Source organism: Vombatus ursinus, unplaced genomic scaffold, assembly GCF_900497805.2.
Source record: "Vombatus ursinus unplaced genomic scaffold, bare-nosed wombat genome assembly UNPS02000582.1, whole genome shotgun sequence".
Taxonomy (NCBI): domain Eukaryota; kingdom Metazoa; phylum Chordata; class Mammalia; order Diprotodontia; family Vombatidae; genus Vombatus; species Vombatus ursinus.
Genome location: NW_020940360.1, coordinates 21,817,725 through 21,837,449, shown reverse-complemented (window position 1 = coordinate 21,837,449; position 19,725 = coordinate 21,817,725). Strand labels below are relative to the sequence as shown.

The 19,725-nt window shown below is 36.0% G+C and overlaps 1 protein-coding gene across 2 annotated transcripts in view; it reads left to right on the top strand.

The window, feature by feature from the left end:
- Nucleotides 1–19,725, top strand: part of GPR63 (G protein-coupled receptor 63) — a 49,786-nt gene that overhangs the window by 17,827 nt on the left and 12,234 nt on the right. The window contains exon 2 of one of the 2 annotated variants that reach the window (XM_027856026.1): nt 2,874–2,928. The exons of the other annotated variant lie outside the window; for it this stretch is intronic. The gene's annotated coding sequence lies outside the window, so the exon portion shown is untranslated. The remainder of the gene's footprint in view (nt 1–2,873; nt 2,929–19,725) is intronic. 2 annotated transcript variants of the gene reach the window in all.

The following is a 19,725-nucleotide window of genomic DNA, read 5'->3' as shown; positions in this document are numbered from 1 at the left end:
TCTCCTATTCCTTGCACAAGATACTCACTCTCCTGACTTTGCATTTTCACCGGCTGTCTCCATTGCCTGGAATACCCCTCTCCTTACATCTTTCTGCTGGTTTCCCAGCTAAAATCATTCCTTTGACAGGAAGCCTTTTCCAATCCCCCATTAATTCTAGTGCCTTTCTTCAGTTGATCATTTCCAGTTTATTCCATGTAGCATGTTTGTCATAATTGTTTGCATCTTCTGCCCACTAGATTATGAGCTCCTTGAGAGCAGGGTTTGTCTTTTGCCTCTTTGTATCCTCAGCACTTAAGAAAGTACCTGGCACATCATGGGCACTAAATAAATATTTATTGACTGATGCTTTTACAGACTCATTTCTCCGGTCCTCTTGTGCTGTTGTCAAACCTAACTACTTATTCTTGAATGAGCATGCTCCAGATTGAAAAAAAGAAAAGAAAAGGGGGGAGGAGAGTATTACAGTTGATCAATAATGTTCTATCATAGCTTCTGCACAGTTGTTACTTGGAGCTCCAAAACCAAATTCTTAAACCCTGAATATTTCAAGAAAGTCTTAAATTTTTCAGTGTCTTCTCAAGTGCTTCATATATTTTCCTCCTTTCACGGAGGTGTTACCAGGTCAAAACAGGCTTGTCATTATCTCTGAGAATGAGTCAGTATTGCTCTTCAAAATTAAAATTTTGAAATGGCATATAGTAGAGCAGAATCGCCTTTCAATCTGTGCTGTTTGTCTAAATTCCTATTTGGGAAGAATGTTAATACCCCTGTCTATTCCCTTATGTTTATTATTGAAATATACTCTGGCATTTAATTATATTTGTGTACTATAGGACAGAATTTTGAGTTCTTTCCTTAAATTTTAATTTTGTAGTTGCACAAATGGATTGTCTTCCTTGAGGTTAGCTGGGGGTCTCTGGTGCTATTGAGAACATTACAAGTGGTAGAATTTGAATTTGGTAACAGACTGCAGGTTTTTAATGGGGGAGCTGAAAATAACCCTCTTCCTCCTCCTCCTCCTCCTCCTCCTCCTTCTCCTCCTCCTCCTTCTCCTCTTCCTCCTCCTTCTTTTTCTTCTCCTCCTTCTTCTCATTCTTCTCCTCCTTCTCCTTCTCTTTCTTCTCCTTCTTCTTCTTCTGACCTTGGAGTTAAGGTATTCCTCAAGAATGGAATGTACTTTATCAACCCCATCTCATAGAATTCCATTCATCCTTCAAAGCACACAGCTCAGTCACCACCTAAACAATGTAATTGCTGGTTCTTCTCCTTTCTCCTACTTCTCAACTCCCCCCTCCCCAAGTTACTAGCATCTTCTGCCTTTGGAAATTACTTTGTATTACTTCTTACATACCTTGTATTTACTCAGTTTCATGTTATATCTATCAAAATACTAGAATATAAATTTTTATATGAACTTTATCTTATTTGACTTCTATTTCATTGCCTAGAAAAATCACAGAATTTGAGATTTGGAAGGGACTTTGATGGCCTTCTATTCCAAAGTGTACACAAATAATCCTGACTATAACATACCAGACAAGGTGTCATCTAATCTCTTCTTGAGGACCTGCAATTTGGAAGGAAATCACCTCTTGAAGTAGCCCATTTTATTCTTGGACAGCTTTAATTATTAGCAAGGTTTTTTTTTCTCCTGAAATCAAGACTAAATTTATATCTTTGTGCCTTCCAACCACTGCTGTTGGTTCTGCCCTCTGAGGCCGAACAGAGTGAGTCTAATCTGTCTTCTGCATTATAACTATTCAGATATTTGAAGACAGAAGTCATGTTTCCCCTCTGTCTTCCCCTCTCTGGACAACATGCCCACTCATTTCCTTTAGTTGATCTTCATATGATGTGAGTTCAAGGTCATTCATAATCCTGGTTGCCCTCTTCTGAACATTTTCCAACTTATTGATGTCTTTCTTAAATCACATTGTCCAGAATGAAATATAATACACTAGATAAGGCCAAAGGATAGTAGAACACAATAAGTTTGTCAAATCTCTATTTTTGGAAGTTATATTCTCACCCAAAATGTACCTAGTACAGTACAAAAACATGGTTTTTTTTTGGCTGACACAGCATACTGGTGACTTATTGAACTTGTAGTCTGATAAAGTTGATTTTTTTAATGAACACTTTATGATTATCTCCATTTAATTTCATTTTATTCAGCTCAGTGCTCTATTCTTAACTCATCTAATTATATTATCCTCTAATCCCTATTTCTCCCTCTTCTCCACAAGAACAGTGTGAGATATTTTACCAAGAACTTTGATGAAATCTAGGTAAACTATGTCTATAGAATTTCTTTAAACTATTTGTATAATCCTGTCATAAATAAGAAATTAGCTTAGTCTAGCATAACTTGGTATTTTATTTAGGGCTTGCCATGTTCATTGCCCTCCAGATTTTTTGTTTTGATAAAAGTGCTCAAAATCTATAGATGTAAAGTTTCATTGTAGTCTACAAGTCTTGGGCCTCTCTTTACATAGTATAGGTTTTCCTCACCCATGCTTATATTTACATTGGGATCATGGAGTATCAAAGTATATTTTGGTTTAATTCATAGGATTTCTCTATGTCTTCAGCCTCTACAACAAATATTGATGTATCAACTGAAATTATTTTCAGACTAATCTTTTGGAAATATTTAGCATCAGCACTGCAGTATTAGACCATTAAATGTCCTGTGAAATATTGTTTTTTGATGTCTTCAAACACACAGTAAAACCATGTCCATTAAGTCTTTTATATGTTTCTCTGAGGAGAACCTATGAGCCATCCTCCCATTTAGTTGCAACTTCCTTTTGCCTTTTCATTTCATTTGTGTTGCAAATGTCAAGATCGTTGTTATTCCGTTTCTACAGGAATATGTCTACTTACTGGTCGTTGGACAAGAATCTGACATTTAGAGTACTAAAAGTAAGTTAATATCTTTAAACCACTAAAAATTATGTGATTCTTAGAATTGGGGGGGAGAAGAAATAAAAAGAAAAAAAAAGAAATTTTCATGATAATTTTGAGTTCCAAATTCTATCCCTTTCTGCTGCCCTTCCTTCCCCCTCCCTGAGATGGTAAGCAATCAGATAGAAGCTATATGTATTCAGTCATGTAAAATATTTCCATATTAGTCATTTTGTATAAGAAGACTCGAATAAAAGAAGAATTAAAGTGAAAAATAGCATACTTCAGTCTCTATTCAGACAATATTAGTTCTTTCTCTGGAGATGGATAGTATGATTCATCATTGGTACTTTGGGATGGTCTTGGATCATTGTATTACTGAGAATAGCTAAGTCATTCACAATTCTTCATTGTACAATATTGCCATTACTGTGTACAATGTTCTCCTGGTTCTGCTTACTTCACTTTGTATCAGTTCATGTAAGACTTTCCAGGTTTTTCTGAAATTATCTTGCTTATCATTTCTTATAGCACAATATTCCATCACGGTCATATACCACAATTTTTTTAGCCATTCCCCAACTGAGGGGCATTCCTTTGATTTCTAATTCTTAGCTATAACAAAAAGAGCTGCTATAAATATTTCTGTACAAATAGGTCCTTTTCTCTTTTTTTTTTTTGGATGTCTTTGGGATATAGACCTAACAGTGGTATTGCTGGATTCAAATGATATGCACAGTTTTATAGCCCTTTGGGTCAATAAACATTTATTAAGCACCTATTATGTTCCAGACACTGTGCTAAGCACTGGGTATACAAAGAAAAACAAAAGACAGTGCCTGATCTTGAGGAGATCATTAGGAGTTCCCCTACTGGGGAGGCATCATGCAAACAACTATGTACAAATCTAGGCATGGGGGACAGCCAGTATAAAGGCCTGGAGACAGGAGATGGCTCATCATGTATGAAGCAACAGCTCCTAGGCCAGTGTTGCTTGATTGAAGAGTTCAAGGAGTGGAGTGTAGTTTAATAAAACTTAGTTAACAACAAAAATATCCTGACCTAAGAGCTAATTTATGAATAAAAATAGTTTTTACATCGTAGTCATTCTAGATAGTTATTCCCATGTCCACCTATCACTCCCATCCTCATTCTTCTCTTGTAGCTGCTCCATTGCTCAAGTGGAATCAGAAAAGTTCATTTCATCTTCTGTTTTCTGGGCTACAAGAATTATTACACTGAGGAGTTTGGCTTTCTTTTATTGTTTGTTTTGTTTATACTGTTGTAATCATTATAGTGTTCTCCTGGTTCTGCTTACTTTGCTCCGTATCAGTTCATATGTCTTCCCACATTTCTTTTAATATCTCATGTTTCCTCTTCTTATTTTTTCATTCGGTTGATAAGCATTTATTAGGTGCCAACTGTGTGCTAAGCGCTAGGGATACAAAGAAAATCAAAAGACAGCCTTTGGTCTCAAGGAGCTCACCTGATTACACTGGTGCAGGGAATTTCTGCCAATGCAAATGTGTAACTATTTTGCAGTTCATAGTTTTAGCAAGTTTACTGAGAGACATTGAGAAGTGTCTTGACTACAGGCACATAGTCAGTATGTGTCTAAGGTAGAACTTGAATCCCATTTTGGGCGGGGGGGATATGTCTTAGAGGAGGCAGCTAGGTGGCCCCTAGAGCCCTGGGCCTGGAGTCAGGAATACCTGAGTTCAAATCCAGCCTTAGACACTTATTATTGCCCAGTGTGAACCTGGGCAATCACTTAAACTCTGTCTGCCTCAGTTTTCTCAAGTGTTAAATGAGGGATCATAACTAGAGTTGTTGTGAAGATCAAATGAGAATATTTCTAAAGTGCTTAGCATACTGCTTGTACATAATAGGCACTTAATAAAAGTTTGTTCCCTTCCTTTCCCAACTATGCCAAAGCTGCCTTCTCCATATACAAATGTACAAAAAGAAAAGGCCTACAGCTAAATTAGTTGAATGAAATGCTTTAAAACCAGAAAGTTCTGAAAGACAAAGAACAGGACTGTGATGATGGAGACATACCACAGTGATCAGATGCACTTGGTTTTAAGGGACTGGAAACAGATCCCCCTGAGATGGTGAATGATGGTAGTGGAATAATAAATACCATTGTAGCCAGGTTTTATTATGGATATGGAATGTGATATCAGAATTTAGCCATGTGTTGCCAGATGGGGGTACAGGGTTGCTAAGGAAACATGTTAATATTATAAATGAAATGGCAGCTGAATTGTCCCCAGAATGTCAGACCACGTTGGAGGTGGTATTTTTAACCCTAGTGGATGGAGAAAGAGGTAAACCAAAATGGCATAGTTAAATTATATTGGCTTTCAGGGCTTGAATGCTGAGGTTTATGTGGGAAATTAAGATATTCCTGGGAACCAAATGTCTAGCTTTTTCCGAAAGATGATCTGAAGGCTTACTTCAGGGTGGGGAGGGAGGCACACTAACACTTTGTCGTCTTAATGCTTCTGGGAACTAAGCACTGGGAATGTTTTGGCACTTTAAAAAATTGTGTGACTGATTTAATACTTTGTTTTTTCTGCCTTTATGGAGTGCAGTACTTCAGTGATAACTGGCTTCTACTTAACACCCATCTCAGCTTGCTTGAAAGTAAGTGGTGATGCTCTATTCCCTCTGGAGAAGCACTTTTCTAAGGAATAAGGCAGATTTGATCAGATTTGTGGCAACATGTGTAGTTATGTGGATGGCAAAGTTGAAGGAAAGATTTTTCCCCCTTCTATACTAATGAAATCATCATATTTTAGAACCAGGTTGACCTTAGAGTAGGAGTGCTTTTTTTTAAACCTGGTATCCATGAACTTGTTATTTAAAAAAAGAAATGTTTCGATAACAATATTTCAACATAATTAGTCTCTTTTGTAATCCTATATATTTCATTTTGTGCATTTAAAAGCATTATTCTCTGAAGGGGTAAATAGTATTTGGCAACCTGCCAAAGAGGTAGGTGACAAAAAGAAAAGGCTGGGAATACCTGACATAAAAGTTATCTAGTTTTTTCCCCCCGATTTTTGTAGTTGAGGGAACTGAAGCCCAGAGAGAATTAAATGACTTTCCCAAGACCACATGACTAATAAATGAAGAACCTGGGTCACAATCCCATGTCTTCTGGTTCCCAGTTCAACATTCATTATATTAGACCATACTCATCCCTCCTTTATGTTTCTCTCTGTCTCTTTCTCTTTCTTCCTCTCCCTCTCTCTCCTTCCATGCCCTACTCTTTTTTTTATTACTTTGCTTCAGGTAGAGTATAAAAAGAAATCAATACATTTTAAAAACGTAGAAGCATGTAAATACCAGTGATTACATTTATATTATGTGGCAATGTTCACTCCAAATAATGTTTTCTAATATAGTTTTCAACTTCCAGTTTAATAATGGTTGGGTTATCCACAATTTGGGATTATTTGTGGCAAAATGTTTCATTCCAAATTGGTTCCGTTCCTTCATTGTTACTTGTACGTTCAAGAAACACAACCCTAAGAAAACATAATTAGGAAAAAAATTCTGCTACCATATACCTCACACAGTTCTTTCTCGTTGTGTATTTTTTGACTTTTCATGCTATTGCTTTCGTCCACAACAATAAGTGAAAATTGATTATAACAATCAATAAGAGTGTGTGGTTTAAAGGCAATTTAGATTTACTAACAAGAGAGACCCTTTTAATCTGAAGCTAGATTTATTGGGAAGACTCTCTTATCATATAAGCCCACCTCTTCATTGAACACTGCTACCACGGGTACAGGCCCTAATTACTTCATGCCTGTTGGTTGGTTTCCTTTCATCGTCTTTTCCTACTCCAGTCCATCCTCCACTCAGCTGTCAAATTGACCTTCCTAAAGCATAGGTCACCTTTCTATTGAATAAACTCCAGTGGCTCCCTATTTCCTTCAGTATCAAATATAAAATCTTGTGTTTGACTTTTAGGGCCTTTCATAACCTGGCCTTTACTATCTTACCAGTCTTTTTACACCTTTCTTCCTTCCACACACTCTGCAATTCAGTGACTCTGGCCTTCTTACTGTTCTTCACATGAGATACTCCATCTCAGGACATATTTACTAGATGTCCACTAAGCCTCCAATTCTCTCCCTCTTCAGCTTCATCTGTTGCTTAACTGGCTTCCTTCAAAATCTAAAGTCTCATCTTCTACCAGAAGCTTTTTCTGGTCCATATTAATTTAATTTTAGTGGCTTCCCTTTGAGATTATCTCCAGTTTATCCTGTATGTTTCTTGTTTGTATGCAGTTGTTTGCATGTTACTCCCATTAGACTGTGAACTCCTTCAGAGTAGAGAGGGACTGATTTTTGTCTTTCTTTGTATCCCTGCTACTCATCACATTGTCTGGCACTTAGTAATAAGCACTTGGCAAATGCTTGTTGATTTGACTTATCTTGTGGGGTTCTAAATTGTACCAATAAACCCTAAATTGAACCCAATAGACCATGTGAACTTATTATTTAGGGATAAAAGGGAAATATGAAAAAAAAGAGATCTACTATGACCAAGAATCAAAAGAAAGTGATAGAAGTACCTTTTACAATAAAGACAAATTATGCCAAATATTTAGGCATTAATTTATCAAGACATTCACAAGAGCTGTATAGCTACAAGTTTAAAATGGTTAGAAATCAAGGAAGAACTGAAGGAATGTGCTTTGGGAGCCTTAAAGTGCTATATAAATACTTTTATTGTTATCGTTGTTATTATTATATGCTCTTTTTGCCATCAGCAGAGAGTACCCTTTTGTAGCTGGAAACTTTTTGTTCCCCTCTCCCATCTAGAACTGCTAGCAAAACTGTAAATGTGTTTTTCAAAAATAAAATATTTAATTGTCTCAAGTGGTAGATATACAAATAGAAGTGTCTAGTACTTTCTTAAATTTATCTTGGATATAGTTCTTCATCTGAAAATGTGAATGTGTACTGTAAAACTTTATGACCCTTATAATTAAAGTAATCACCACTTCTTGTTTTCAATAGTTGGTTTCCTTTGCCATAAAGTAGACATCTCTGTTTAATTGACTAAGTTCTTGTTCTTCATAAATTGAGATCATCATAAGTGGCAGTTCTATATTTTGGACCTCATGACCTAAGCAAGAAACGACCTTGGAGAAGCGAAGGGTCCAGGAGAAACAAAAAGATTAAAATGTGGGGAGGAGGCCCTACCAGGAAAGGCTAATGGAATTAGGAATGTTTAATGTAGTGAAGGAAAAATTGTGGGGATGGGGTTGTCAAATAAGCTTTGAATAATATGAATTTTATTTTATGAGTTAGAGAGAACCCCTTTTTCCTTTTTTACTTGAGATTTTAAGATATAAGAAAACCATGGGACATTATGAACTATTCTCCTTTGGTAAGTTTTAAGGTGAGGATAGTGTCTGACTTTCTAATATAGCAAAAGGAAAGGAATTAAATATATACAATCTGGAATCCTTCTGTAATTCTTTGAACTTCTGACCCTCTTCCCCATTTTAGAGATGAGGAAACTGAGGCCCAGGAAGAATAAGGAAATTGCCTAAGGTCACACTGGTAATGTGCATCAGAGGAAAGATTTGAACCCAAGCCCTCTGATTCGAGATCATTCCATTATACTACTAAGAAGAAGAAGAGTGTTCTTGCAGTCTTCAGATCTGGACAATGTGATTATGGTGAAATTAATATAGATATACCTTACTTTATATAAGATATTCATGGAAAAATTGTGTATGAACAAAATGTATAAATCTAGTATACTTTAAATATATTAAGGGTTGAGGAGTGTTAGAATTATTGAAAATCCCAATTTATCTTTTTTATAAATCCAAACTTTTCATCTCTCACATTTGCTTAATGCATTCCATAATGGCAAAGCAATGTTTTATATAAACAATTTTGGAAATGAAATTTGATCTACAATAACTAATCAGCAAAATGTTTCCATAAATTACAAATAATTAATAGTTATTTGCATTAAAAATTTATGATTTGCAAAGCTCTTTTCACATTTTCTCGTTTGATCCTTCTGTGAGGTGGGCACAGTTAGTATTTTACAGATTCAATTAGGCTAAGAGTTTAAATGATTTGCCCAAGGATGAGCATAAAGCTAATAAATGGTGGCTTTGGAACTAGCTTTCTGGTCCAGTACTCTTTTTATAAAGCACTTCAAAGGTTCCTTGAAGCAGGCATCTGTCAACATAACCCATAGGTATTGGAGTAGCTACTAGATGCTGAGATATTTATGGAAATCTACTTTTGGAGCTGGTTGTACGTTGAGAAAGTTTTCTGAATGCCTTCTGTTCATTATAAGGGCAAATGGGTATAAGCAGGGTTAGATGATAGATTCTTAGAGATCATCCAGTCTAATCATCTATTCTAAGTATAGATGTTCCCTATAACATACGTGACATATTCCAGGTGATAAAATAATTCAGGGTGAACAACTGGATCATTACTGGTATTTTAGTATATAGATAGTACACTGACATATCATCCTAATATATTTACCACTGTAATTAGTAATTTTTTAATGTTGATGCCTGCTTAAGGTTTGGGATGCTAGAGATTATCTTCTCAAATGACATCTATATTTCATTTGCAGTCAGGGCCAAAGTGATCATTTTTATTTGTATGTGATTGGTGCACTTGATAAATAATAATTACCATTATTGGTGGTAATGATATGCTAGTCTGCTATGAATGGGGAAATAAACAAAAATGAATTTTATTTCTACTCTGCAATTTAGAACTTTGATGTTTTCAAGTATTTAGACATTTACAAATGCTTAATTAATTTTTTTACTTTGGTCCTTCTTTGTGTTTTATTTTTGATGCTCACAGGTTGTGGTCTTTTACCTATTAATTCAAAAATCTAGCTCAGACTTGTCTGGTATAATATATCCTAGAACCTAGGTCAACCTAGGTATAATATATCATAGGAGCAGAGACATATCAGAAAGGAACTCGGCTCAGAGACCCTTTTTTTTTTAATAGCAGCACCAAGGGAGAAATTGCAAGGAATCTTTAGACTTTTACAACATGCTGCAATGGCCACTTGTACAGTTACTCGGTTATAAAAGAAATGACATTCCATTCTGTTCTTTTGAACAGAGTTCTATGTCATTGTCATGGTTCTCCCTAGTAGCCTAGAAATAGCTCCCCTAAAGAGAGCTAAAATATTCCTTAGGGATGCCTGAGATGGAAACCACTTGCTACTCCTTTTTCCCTTCATGGTTACAAAATGGTTCCAAAGGTAGCATTTTCTTGATTTTGGAACAGATTTGTGTTATAATTTCTCTGGCTTCTTTCAGCCAATCAGCAAGTACTTATTAAGTACCTACTGTGTGCCAGGCCTTATGCTAGGTGCTTATCTACAAGGACAGAAATGACCCTAGTGCCTGCTTTCATGGAGCTTACATTCTATTGGAGAATACAACATTTATGTGTGTATATGTATATATGTGCACATATAGATACACATAACATATACACACATATACTTATGACATTTGTATGCATGATACAAAATGAATATATGGTAATTAAATAAAAGGTAACTAGTGAGGGAGGGTATTAGTAGTTGGGAGAGTCAGGAAAGGCATCATGTACAAAGTGGTCCTTGAACTGAAGTTATCATGAAGTTAGGGATTCTGTGTGGAAGAGATGAGGAAAAAAAGTGCATTGCAACCTTAAGGGATGATATGGAGTTGGGAAATGGAGTGCCATGGATGAGGAACACAGGACTCTAGTTTGGCTGGACTGCAGAGTATGGGAAGAGATTAATGTATAATGAAATTGGAAAGATAATTTCAGAGCCAGGTTATGCTGGGTCTTAAAAATCAAACAGGGGTTTATGACTGGTGATGATGATGGTGATGATAGTAACAATTAGGAATAATAGATAACATTTACATAATGCTTACTACTTGCAGGCACTGTGCCAAACACTTTACTATTATTATCTCATTTGATCCTCTGCTGTGCCACCTAGCTGCTTTAGGGAGTTTGAGTAAAGGAATGAACTTTACTTAAAAACAATCCGTTTGGCTGCTGTTAGACGATGTTTTAGAGTGGGGAGAGAATAGAGGCAGGGAGATGAGGGGCTGAACCAAGGTGATGTCTGGGTGAGTAGAGAGAAGGGTTCAGATATGAAAAATGTCACGAAGGTAGAATAACTGATTGGATGTGTGTGGTAAGAGGGAGTAAGAAGTCTTGGGTAACAAAGTTACAGACCTAGGATATAGGAAGATTGGTAATGAAACAGCTAAATTCAATAGAGGGGAGTATCTGGGAAAAATAATGAGTTCTATTTTGGACAAGTGGAGTTCGAGATTTCTATGAGACATCCACTTTGACATGTCCAAAAGACACTTGTGATGTGGAACTGGAACTCAGGAGAGATTCTTGAGTCGCGTGTATAGAGTCTTCCAAGTAGAATTGAGGTCATAAGAATTACTGTTTGGTATTAAGCTGGAACTCTTAGATTGAGAATTTTATTTCCAGCTCCTCTAACAATTGTTTTAAAGAGTGCAGGTTGAAGGAGTAGGGGAAGGAGAGATAAGCAGTACATCTTCTGGTTGTTCATTCCAATAAAATTTGTAAAGTGCTTTTCTCATAATTGCCCTGTGATGTAGGTCCTGCTTTTATCCAAGATGGTCTTGAGATTCTAAGTGAAATAGGTTTCGCAATGTACCATAGCAAGAGTAATTTTGTGTCAAGTTACTAGTATTGGCAAGATGAAAAAGTCTTTTAATATTGCCATACTTGCTAATTGATTATTTATGATTTATCAAATGTTCAGAAATGGAAAGCAACAACCCTTGGGGGTTTGTAATAGATAATAAATATTTATTATCTCTGTAGTAGGTGTAAATATTTTGGGGCAGCTAGATGGCTCAGGGGATAGAGTGCTGTGCTTGGAGTCAAGAAGACTTGAGTTCATATTTGACCTCAGACACTAGATGTGTAATCCTGGACTAATCACTTAAATCCTGTTTGCCTCAGTTTTCACATATGTAAAATGGGGATGATAATAATAGTACCTGTGATGGATAAGAGTGGGGAATGCCTGGCACGTAGTAAATGCTATATAAATATTAGCTGATGTTATTATGTAATTGACATAGAAAATAATCTGTAAAAATGCATTTTAACTTCATATCATCATTTCTCTAATTCTTGATGTTCTTTATTATTAAATACATAGAAGATAGGATATAACCCAACACATTATTTGTGATCTTTTAGAAGGGCTTTTGTATAGGGAAGACATTTGAGGGTTATTGAAGGTTAAGTGACTTGTTATCCATCTCTGTGCAAGTGACTGGGACTATTCCAAATTTATACAGTTAACTTTAGCTGAACCCTCACTATCCTCTCCAATCCTTCTCTAAGACCTTGTTCCCTTCCTTCATCATCTCTCATCTTAATTTCTTTTCTTTCTTTCTTTCTTTCTTTCTTTCTTTCTTTCTTTCTTTCTTTCTTTCTTTCTTTCTTTCTTTTTTTTTACATTGGCTCCTTATCTAAATAGTGGGAGAAAGCACTGGACTTGGAATCCAAAGACCTGGTTTCACATCTTGCATCCTGACAGAGAGTTGTGTGATATTGGACAAATCACTCTGCTTCTTATTAGTCTCAACTGTCATATGTAAAATAGGCCTAATACTACTAATGCTTACACCTACCTGTCTTACGAAGGGTTGTTGTAAGGACAGGTCATAAACTGCAAAGTGACATATACATATGATCTGGTACTATTTAGTTACTCTTATTTCTCACTTTGAAGATCTTCCTCAAATTTTAGATTTCAGCATTGAATTCCAGAAAGTAGGAATAACTCAGTTTGCTGGAAAGAGTGCCTTGTATTTCCTACATCCTGTATTTTAAAAAGACGAGAAAGATTTTAAGATCTTTATTTTGTGGTCTGGTATGATTCTTACCTTCTTTAATACCACTGTATATCTTAAACTTGTCCATTCACTTTTTCATAACTTCTAATCTGTTGAGATTCATTGTTAATTTCTGACCTCTTCTCTCATTTTTCCATAGTTATTTATTAATTTTAATCTTATCTTTTAATCACCTCTTCTACAAAGTCTTCCCTGGTGCCCATGCAGGTAAACAGAATCTCCTTTAGAGTTGTCAGATCAGCAGTGGGCTTCACATAATATTTTGTTTTCTATTTAATGCATTTACCACAAAATATTATATATTTATCTTTCATAAGATTATGGAAGGGACTGTGCATACAATATAATCCATCCCTTTCACTTTAAAGATTAAAAAGTTGAGACTTAGAGAAGATAAGTCATTTGCCTAAGATTACCCACTCAGTTACAAAACAAAGATTCAAAAGTCTTCTGACTCCAAATCCAGTTGTCTTCCCCTTTTGTTAGACTGTAAGTAAGCTTCCTAAAGACTAGACTATCTTATTTTAACTTTGTCCGTCCCTTGAGTTGATACTCAGTGCTTCTCCCATAGCAGACACTTATGGTTTGTTGAATGAAGTAGTAGAATACTACCCTTCCCCAAACTTAAGTCACTCATGAGCTTAATTTATTAATCATGGTCTGTGTTCTGTCATCTATGTCACCAGTAAAATGCTAATTAAGTGAAAGGCCCAGGAATAGTACCTTTCTAGCCCTACATTGTCAGTGACTGTGCTCAAAGCAATTGTCTGATGACATCTGATAGACAATACTATTTTCTCAGGGTTTTTTTGGGTTTTTTTGATGCATGTAACATAAAGGACTGACTCACAAATTTTCCTCAAGTTAAGGCATCTCATTATTTCTTCCTCTCCTCATAATTCTCAACTAATATTTGTTTAGTATTAACTGTGTGCATAGCACTTTGTATGTTGTCTGCATTCCAGACCATCACTGTTTTTGAGGAAGATTTGGTTAGTTTGATACATCACTTGTCATCTGTCCCTTGGCCATTTCTTCATATACCTCATTATTTAGTTATTGCTGATGACATTATGCTGTGGGGGATTTCTCCCATTCAGTTTTTAAGTATTGCTTAGTTCAGATAATTAAATATGCAGAGCCTGAGGACTGTAAAAATTAACATAAATTTTGACGGACAGGACACAAAGAACTGCAGAGTGATAAGATGAGCATTCTACTAACATTCTGTAGGTGTTGCCGAAGTGATCTCATACCTGGGATGTGGGTATACAAGCTGTTGACTCCCTGAAATCTTTTTTGTTTTTGGGAAAAGCCAGTACCTCTGGAAGAATCCAGATACAAATTCCTATTTTTCAAAGAGCTTTGTAATGGTGGGATGGTCTAGTAACTTGTGTGCGGTGTTGGATTTTTATTAAGAAAAAAAAAACACTCGTCTAAAAGAATTTTATCTGCTTTGGTCCCAAGCCACTTAAACTGGCAATAGGAAGTTGATGTCCCTTCAACTAATTGCTAAATTTGGATCCCCAATTTTTTTTTGTAAATCTTTTTATTTTACATTTAAATACAAAATGAGAAAAGAAAAAAAAAAACGTTGTCAAGTATACAGCAGACCATAAGAGAGGATTCAGTATAAAACAACAAATTTACATTCAGTGGGTACAAGATTTAGATACTATAAACAGACTAGGAGAGCAAGGAATAGTTCACCTTTCAGATCTATGGAGAAGGGAAGAATTTATGACCAAACAAGAGATAGAGAACATTATGAAATGTAAAATGGATAATTTTGATTACATTAAATTGAAGTTTTTGCACAAACAAAGCCAAATGCATCCAAGATTAAGAGGGAAGCAGAAAACTGGGAAAGAATTTTTATAACCAGTATCTCTGATAAAGGCCTCATTTCTAAAATATATAGAGAACTGAGTCAAATTTATAAGAATACAAGTCATTCCCCCATTGATAAGTGGTCAAAGGATATGAACAGGCAGTTTTCAGAGGAAGAAACTAAAGCTATCTATAGTCATAGAAAAAATGTTCTAAATCACTATTGATTAGAGAAATGCAAATCAAAACAACTCTGAGGTACCACATCACACCTATCAGATTGGCTAACATGACAGAATAGGACAATGATAAATGTTGGAGAATATGTGGGAAAATTGGAACTCTACTGCATTGTTGGTGGAGTTGTGAACTGATCCAATCATTCTGGAGAGCAATTTGGAACTATGCCCAAAGGGCTATAAAATTGTGCATACCCTTTGACCCAGCAATAGCACTTCTAGGGCTGTATCCCAAAGACATCATAAAAATGGGAAAAGGACCCACATGTACAAAAATATTTGTGGCAGCTCCTTGTGGTGGCAAAGAATTGGAAATTGAGGGGATGCCCATCAATTGGGGAAGGGCTGAACAAGTTGTGGTATATGAATGTAATGGAATACTATTGTGCTATAAGAAATGATGAGCAGGCAGACTTCAGAAAAACCTGGAAAGACTTATTATATGAACTGATCCTGAGTGAAATGAGCAGAACCAGGAGAACATTGCACATAGTAACAGCCACACTGTCCGATGACTGACTTTGATAGACTTGGCTCTTCTCAGCAATGCAAGGATTTAAGACAACTCCAAAAGGCTCACAAAGGAAAATGCTGTCCACATCCAGAGAAAGAAATATGGGGTCTGAATGCAGATGGAAGCATACTATTTGCTCTCCTTTTCCTTTGTTGTTTTGTGTTATTACTTCATTCTCATGGTTCCTGCCATTAGTTCTAACTGTTCTTTACAACATGACTAATGGGAAAATATGCTTAATGTGAAGGTATAAGTAGAGCCTATTTCAGATTGCATGTCATCTTGGGCGGGAAGAGGAGAGGGAGAGGGAGAGGGAGAAAATGTAAAACTCAAAATCTTATGGAAGTGAATGGTGAAAACTAAAAATAAATAAATAAATAAATATTTGAAAAAAACAATAAATCTCTATTCAAGAAAACCTATATAATAAATACTACACATTGTTTTCAAAGCTGCCCAGCTTTTCTTTGCTTCCTTGTTGGTTTTCTTTTGCTCTCTGCTGTGCACTTTTTACTTTATTTTTTCCCCTACCTCTGCCCTCCCCTGCTAAAGAAAGCTACAATTAAGCATGGATACACACACACACACACATATACACACACATACAAATACACAAACATACAAACACATACCTATCATACATAGATATCCATAAACATATACACATATACACATGTATACTCATACACATATATGTAAGGCTGTATTATGCTTATTTCCTCCTATCATCTGATTCTCTGAGAATAGATGGCATCTTCCTTCATAAGTCCAAGTATTTACATGTTCTTCTAAATCAACCAGCTCCTCATTCCCTATACTACAGCAATATTTCTTTCTAGATTTAAACAGCATTTTCCTTTGCAGGATCTTTGAGGTTAATTTGGGTATTTATAATAGTCAGAATGACTTGGTTGCTCAAAGTTCTTAAAACAATACTGCTGTTACTATATACAATGTTCTCTTGATTCTGCTCATTTCACTCTTCCATTATTTCATGGAGGTCTCTCCATGCTTTTCTAAAGTCATTGAGCTCATCATTTCTTATAGTAGAGTAATATTCCATCATGAACATATGCCACAGTTTGTTTAGCCATTCTCCAGTTGATGGGCACCCCTGCAATTTCCAGTTCTTTGCCACCACAAAGAGAGCTGCTTTAAATATTTTAGAACGTGTAGGTTCTTTTCCATTTTACCTAATCCTCTTGGGAAACAGACCTAATAGTGGTATTGCTGGGTCAAAGGCTATGGGCAGTTTAATAACTCTTTGGGCATGATTTCAAATCTCTCTCTAAAATGGTTGGATCAGCTCACAGATCCACCAGCAGTGATTTAAAGTCCCAATTTTTATGCATCCTCTCCAACATTTGTCACTTTCCCCTTCTATCATTTTAGCCAATCTGATAGATGTAAAATGATATCTCAAGGTTATTTTAATTTGCATTTCTCTAATAAATATTGATTTAGGGCATTTTTTCATATGACAGTGAATTGTTTTGATTTCTTCATTGGAAAACTGCCTGTTCATATCCTTTGACCATTTATCAATTGGGGAATGACTCTCATTCTTATAGATTTGATTCTTTATATATATTCTTTATATATTTGAGGCATATATTATATTATATATTTAATATATTATATATTATTTATATATTTGATATATGAGACCTTTATCTGAGCAACTGTCTATAAAATTTTTCCCGTAGTTTTTTGCTTACCTTCTGATCTTGGCTACATTTGTTTTATTTGTACAAAATCTTTTTAATTTAATGTAATCAAAATTATCCATTTCACATCTCGCAACACTCTCTGTCTCTTGTTTGTTTATAAATTGTTCACTTATCCATAAGTCTGATAGGTAATATGTTCCATGTTCTTCAGATTTTCTTGCAATATCTCCCTTTATATCTAGATCATGCGTCCATTTTGACCTTATCTTGGTAAATGGTTTAAGATATTGGTCTTTGCCCAATTTCTGCCAGACTGCTTTCCAGCTTTCCAAACAATTTTTACCAAATGAATTCTTATCCCAAAAACTTAAGTCTTCACACTTGTCAAACACTGGGTAACTATATTTGTTTGCTGTTGTAGATCGTAGGTGTACTCTATTCCACTGATACACATTTTTGTTTCTTATCTAACACCAGATAGTTTTGATAATTATTGCCTCATAATGTAGTTTAAGATCTGGTACTGCTAAACCTCCTTCCTTCACATTTTTTCCCATTAGTTCCTTTGATATTCTTGACCTTCTGTTCTTCCAGATGATTTTGTTATTTTTTCTAGCTGTGTAAAATAATTTTTGGTAATTTAATTGGGATGGCATTGAATATATAGATTAATTTTTGTAAAATTGTTATTTTTATTATGTTGGCCCTGCCTACCCATGAACCATTAATATTTCTCCATTTATTTAGATCTGTTTTTATTTGTGTACAAAGTTTTTTTATGGTTTTGTTCATATAGATCCTGAGTTTGTTTTGGTAGGTGTATTACCAGGTATTTTGTACTTTTTAAATAGGGTATCTCTAGCTATCTCTTCTAGTTTTTTAAACGGGGTATCTCTAGCTATCTCTTCTGGCAGGAATGCTGCTGATTTATGTGGGTTTACTTTATATCCTGCTATTTTACTGAAACTATTAATTATTTTAATTAACTTTTTAGTTGAATGTTTGGGATTTTCTGGATCCTAAAATTTTGAAGAAGACAAAACTACTGACAATGGCAAAAAACACTGAACCTGGGCTTGAGTCACAGTGCTGAGATTTATTAGCTGTATGATATTGAACAAGTCAATTCACTTATCTGAACCTTAGTTTCTCCATCTGTAAAGTTCTTGTTCTGCCTACCTCAGAGGATACACACACACACACGTACATGCATATACACACACGCACACACACATGCACACACAATGTAAAGCAATCTTAACTAAACAGCAAGCATTTATTAAATGTGCACTCTCTGCCTGGGACTGTGCTAAACTCTCAGGATACAGAGAAAAAGAGAAAATGGCTCCTGCCTTCAGGTAGCTTACGTTCTTTTTTTTTTTTTCTTTTTTTGGTTAGGCAATGGGGCTAAGTGACTTGCCCAGGGTCACACAACTAGTAAGTATTATGTGTCTGAGACCAGTTTTGAACTCAGGACCTCCTGACTCCAAGGCTGGACCTCTATACGCTGTGCCACCTAGCTGTCCCTAAAAGATGCTCCAATTTGTATTCTTTTTTTTAGGCAATTGGGGTTAAGTGACTTGCCCAGGGTCACATAGCTAGTAAGTGTTGAGTGTTCGGCCTGAGGCAGGATTTGAACTCAGGTCCTCCTGTCTTCAGGGCCAGTGCTCTATCCACTGTGCCACCTAGCTGCCCCCTGTAGCTTACGTTCTAATGGAGAAGAAAATAGGCATATAGCTATATGCAATATACCTGTGGTATCGATAAAATGTAACTTTGAGACAGAAGGCATTAGCCCCTGGGGGTGAGGGAAGGAAGGAAGGAGACTAAGAATGGCCTTTAGAAAGTGACACGAATTAGTTTTGAAGGAAAACAGGGATAGCCAGGACAAAGACATAGAGAAAAGAGATGGAGTACAGGGTGTAAAGAGCAACAAGTAGTCCATTATAGCTTATATGATTATATAAGCATCATATAACTTCAGTGCAGTAAACATTTGTTAGGTGTATTCTCTGTTCAAGGCCAGGTGCTATGCTCTGGGGACATGTGACATTCTGTCTCCTGCCTTCATTCCTTTGTACTGGCTCTCTCCCATGTGCTTCCTGCTCATCTCTACCTATTAGATCACTAGCTTCTGTATGAGACCTTTCCTGACCTCCCCTCAGTTGCTTCTCTCTCTCTCTCTCTCTCTCTCTCTCTCTCTCATTCTCTCTCTCTCCCTCTCCCTCTCTCCCTCCCCCTTCCCCCCACTTTTTCTTCTTTTTCTCTCCCTTCGTTTTCCTCCCTCTCCATGTAATTAATTACCTTCAACTTACTTTGTACATAGGATCATAGTTCCAGAGCTAAAAGGAACCTCAAGGTCATCTAGTTCAACCCTCATTTTACTGGTAAGGAAACTGAGGCCCAGAAAAGTGAAGTGACTTGCCCAAAATCACATAGCTTTAAGTTGGAAAGCTATAGTTTGAACCCAGGTGCTCTGACTCCAGAGCTAGTCTCTTTTACCATTATCACATTGTCTCTTATCTTGTCTCCTCCTATATGCTGTATGCTTCTTGAGGGCTGGAATTGTTTCATTTTTGTGTCTGTATCAGAGCCTAGTACAATGCCTGGCCCATA